The 4,605-nt window shown below is 48.1% G+C and overlaps 1 pseudogene; it reads right to left on the bottom strand.

Annotated features, from left to right (window-relative positions):
• Positions 1 to 3,360: 3,360 nt before the first annotated feature.
• LOC122115788 lies at positions 3,361 to 4,398 on the bottom strand (annotated as a pseudogene).
• Between the last annotated feature and the right edge of the window lie 207 nt (positions 4,399 to 4,605).

Genomic DNA, 4,605 nt, shown 5'->3' with positions numbered 1-4,605 from the left:
AAATGGAGAAAGAGAAAGGAAGGAAGGAAGGAAGGAAGGAAGGAAGGAAGGAAGGAAGGAAGGAAGGAAGGAAGGAAGGAAGGAAGGAAGGAAAGAAGAGAAAATCAGGACATGAAAGATGGAAGAAGACAAGCAGGAGAATGGCAGGAAGATATGGGGAGTGCAGACAGGATTTAGCTGCTAGCTCTATCAACCTTCCTTCCTTCCTTCCTTCCTTCCTTCCTTCCCTCCTTCCTTCTTTCTTCCTTCCTCCCTTCCTTCCTCCCTCCCTTCCTTCCTTCCTCCCTTCCTTCCTTCCTCCCTTCCTTCCTTCCTCCCTTCCTCCTTCCCTCCTTTTTCCTTTTCTTCCTTCCTTCCTCACTCTTCATCCTTTCCCTCCTCCACTCCTTTCCTTCTTCTCTTTCACACTTTTTGCTCTTAGACTTTCTGGAAGGAGGCGGTCCAGAGCTTCAATCCCAACCCCTAGTTCTTAGCATTGACTCTGAGTGGGTCCCAGTTTGGCTGATGTTGCTCTGCTGTCCTCTGGTGGCCAGAGTTGAATGCAACAACAAGAGACAAGGGCTGGAGTCCAGAGTTGCCTGCAGAATGATAAAATGACCCAGTTGGCTGCTGTGGGGAGTTAAAGGGTGGGAATGTGGTGAAAGAAGGCAGAAAATTGAAACAGGAAATACAACTAGTGTACTATGACTTGTCACCCAGTTGATGGTGCCTGACCATCTCATGTCTGTCTTGTGTGCCCCTAGCCCTCCTCACAACCCAGCATTAGGCATACAGCCTGTCTTCCCAGTCCTAGAGCAGCAACAGGAGAGTTCAAACAGAGCCGCTCTCAGGCTGGACACTGGGTTCCCCAACTCTCCCTCTGCTGCCTCACTCCAGTACCCCACCCTCACCAGAGACCTTCTATGTTCCTGAGGGTCCTTGTAGTCTTTCCGGCTCAAAGATGCATTTTCTTCCTTCCTTCTTTCCTTCCTTCCTTCCTTCCTTCCTTCCTTCCTTCCTTCCTTCCTTCCTTCCTTCCTTCCTTCCTTCCTTCCTTCCTCCTTTTTCTTTCTTTCTTTCTTAGTGCTGGTACTGGGGCTTTAACTCAGGGCCTGGACATCCTCCCTCAGCTTTTCCACTCAAGGCTGGTACTAGGCCACTTGAGCCACAGTTTCAATTCTGGCTTTTTATGGTTAATTGGAGATGTTCCCTGGACTTTCCTGCCCAGGCTGGTTTCAAAGCTCGATGCAGAGTAGCTAGAATTACATCTGTGAGCTACCAGCACCCATGGGCTTTGTCAGCTGTCCTCCTAGCAGCCCCAGTGACTGAGCTGGGCAGAACCTGAGGTTTACTCACAAGATGCCTGTAACTTGGATCCCATCAGCAGGTCATCAGGTACAATATATCTGAGTCATGAGGAAGGGGAGGCCCCAGTGTTGTTCCTTGGGAGTAGAGCTAGAAGCACAGGGTGACTGGAGGAAACCTTGGCTACCTTCCAAGCTCACCCTCATGTCCTTCTCCAAGACCTGTGTACTTTTTTTTTTGTCTGTGGTGGGACTTGAACTCTGGGCCTGGGCGCTCTCCCTTAGCTCTTCAGCTCAAAGCTAGCACTCTACCACTTGAGCCACAGTGCCACTTCTGGTTTTCTGAGTGGTTTATTGGAGATAAGTCTCATAGACTTTCTTGCCTGGGCTGGGTTTGAACCCTGATCCTCAGATCTCAGCTTCCTGAGTAGCTAGGATTACAGGTGTGAGCCATCCACGCCCAGCGACCTGTGTACATTTTTTTTCCACAAGTTTTTACTGCACTGAAGAGCAGGGACCCTGTGTAACATAGAAAGCCCCCCCCCCCCAAAGGCTTGTGTTGGAATCCAAGCTCTTTTCTTTGGGTCAGCAGCATTTGTATATCTGATGGTTTGGGTGACATAAGGCATCTCCGTTTCCTCATCATATCAAAGGGAAAATCAAGACTGAGTGTGATGGTGCATACCTGTTATCCCAGCTATGTGGGAAAGATAGGTAGAAGAATCAAGGTCCAAGTTAAACCAAGCCCCCTTCTCCCCCCAAAAAAGTGAGACCCTACATGAAAAATAACTAAAGCCAGGCATTGGTGGCTATAATCCTAGCTACTTATGAGGCTGAGATCTGAGATCACAGTTTGAAGCCAGCCAAGGCTGAAAAGTCCCTGTGAGACTCTTTTTTTTTTTTTTTTTTTTAGGATTAAACAAAATTGTAACTTTTTTTTTTTGTCGGTCATGGGGCTTGAACTCTGGGCCCGGGCGCTGTCCCTCAGCTCTTCAGCTCAAAGCAAGCGCTCTACCACTTGAGCTACAGCGCCACTTCTGATTTTCTGGTGGTTTATTGGAGATAGGAGTTTCACGGTCTCTTCTGCCCGGGCTGGCTTTGAACCGCAATCCTCAGATCTCAGCCTCCTGAGTAGCTAGGATTACAGGTGTGAGCCACCAGCGCCTGGCTACAAAATTGTAACTTAAAAGATATTTTCACATCTGTTGAAAAAACTGAGTCAATTAAACAAACGTAAATAAACAAGAATTATGTAATTGTCACTACAGCAATCATTTCCACTTATGAAATTCATACTTTAAAGGTAATGACAATCGGAATATGTCTGCAGAAGACTGAGATCGTGAAGTTTCTACAAACAATCTTATATGAAACCGTTGAAGAATTCAATTAAATATTTATTGAACAAATGCAGAATGAATGAACTAAGGGGTACTTGCACCTGAAGATACAATACACAACTTCAACTATTCAGAGAACTGTCACACAAAGATGAAAGGCTGGTTCGATGTTTCTTCAAAAGGAAGAACTTAAACTGAGAGATGAACACGCACGCCCGAGGGGCTGAAGAAGAGGGCTACGGTGCTGTGCCAGTGTGCACTCACCCCCACAATGCACTGCACCCCATTCTGCCCTCTTCTCAAAGACAATTGAGAACGTAACGCTTCTTGAGCTCTCTTGCGACCCTTCTTTAGGGCCGGCCTGCAGCACCAGCAGTGGCTACAGAGCACATTGGGCCTGCTCCCTCAAGAAGCACCTGCTTGTGGCTCTGCTGTTTGTGTACTTCACATTAAGGATTCTCTGGAGGTGGAAGGAAGGAGCACATGCTGTCCACTGGGGGGTGAATCTCAAGTCCTAGCAGCTCCGCCCCAGGGCCAGGGCTCTGCCAACCCCAAGTGCACCCACCAGCAGCGGGCAGGGTGAAGATGGCCGGACGGCCTGTGCATGGGAGCAGGGGGCAGCTTTCATGAGTCACTCAGAAATGCAAACTACATAACCCTGCTGAGCGCCACCAAACCTATCTTGGTACAAGTATGCCTGCTATGGCAACTAATTAGCATAATGCTCAAGGACAAAATCTATATAATATACTTTATATTATATACGCATTTTATCACATACTCAGAAAGGAATCCGAATGCACATTCCATCCGGTAGATTTGAAAATAAAAAATTTACATTTCTGTGTTTGTCATTGTACAGGACTCTGAAGGTAGATCTTGAGCTCAGAAGAAGTGAGTTTTCAAGGAAAGCCATGTAATCAGTCAGCCTGGCTAACTGCTGTTCATTGGGGATGGGTGGAACAGGGGCAGGCTCAGATAAAGGAATAAACTTGTTAAAGGAAACATCCGGGGCACCTGCACTTGGCTTCCTGGGCAGCACCATTCTTTTTTTTTTTGGTCGGTCGTGGGGCTTGAACTCTGGGCCTGGGCTCTGTTCCTCAGCTCTTCAGCTCAAGGCCAGCGCTCTACCACTTGAACTACAGCACCACTTCCTGTTTTCTGGTGGTTTATTGGAGATAGGAGTCTCACGGTCTTTCCTGCCCGGGCTGGCTTTGAACCGCGATCCTCAGCCTCCTGAGTAGCTAGGATTACAGGCATGAGCCACCAGTGCCCGGCTGGCAGCACCATTCTTGTGGTAGAGTCAGCTTGCCATCTTTGTTCCAATATTCCTTTCACAGCCTCCTCGACAGGAAGCCCAACAAAGGCAGCAAAGTCATCCGCGATGATGGAGGTATAGGCCTGTGAGACCAGGGCGAAGGCGTGTCTCCTTGTGGCTTCTCTAAGTGCTTCCATGATTGGCTGGACAGTCTCAGACCACTGGTGGGCGTTGATGGTCGTATAGATCCCAGGGAAATCTCTACTCCAGATTCTTTGACCAAATACCCCCCAGTTCTGAATTTGCAGATTTTATAGCAGGTGGAATCCTTTTCCAAAGGTACCTTGCATTATTCATGTCATTATGAGCAAATATAAAGCTAGAAGCTGACCATATACTGGGGGGGTAGGGGGGAGGAAGTAGCAATTCCTCCAGGGACCATAAGCTCCTGGTTCTTGCACTGATCCAGCAACTTTTTAAAACTGAAGGGACTTTCTGCCATCACCGCCACTGGCATCTTCCTGGCCAGACTCGCCGCTGCGCTTCCCTGATGGCCAGACCCCCAGCTGTCCCTTCCCTGTGAAACTCTTATCTCCAATTAACCACCAGAAAACAAGAAGTGGTGCTGTGGATCAAAGTGGTAGAGTGCTAGCCTTGAGCAAAAAGAGCTCAGGGAACAGTGCCTAGATCTTGAGTTCAACAAAAGAAAAAGAAAGGAAGGAAG

Source organism: Dipodomys spectabilis, unplaced genomic scaffold (assembly GCF_019054845.1).
Source record: "Dipodomys spectabilis isolate Male_0828 unplaced genomic scaffold, ASM1905484v1 ptg000003l, whole genome shotgun sequence".
NCBI classification, from domain to species: domain Eukaryota; kingdom Metazoa; phylum Chordata; class Mammalia; order Rodentia; family Heteromyidae; genus Dipodomys; species Dipodomys spectabilis.
Note: the sequence above shows the minus strand (reverse complement) of the source record. Positions and strands in the feature narration are given on the sequence as shown.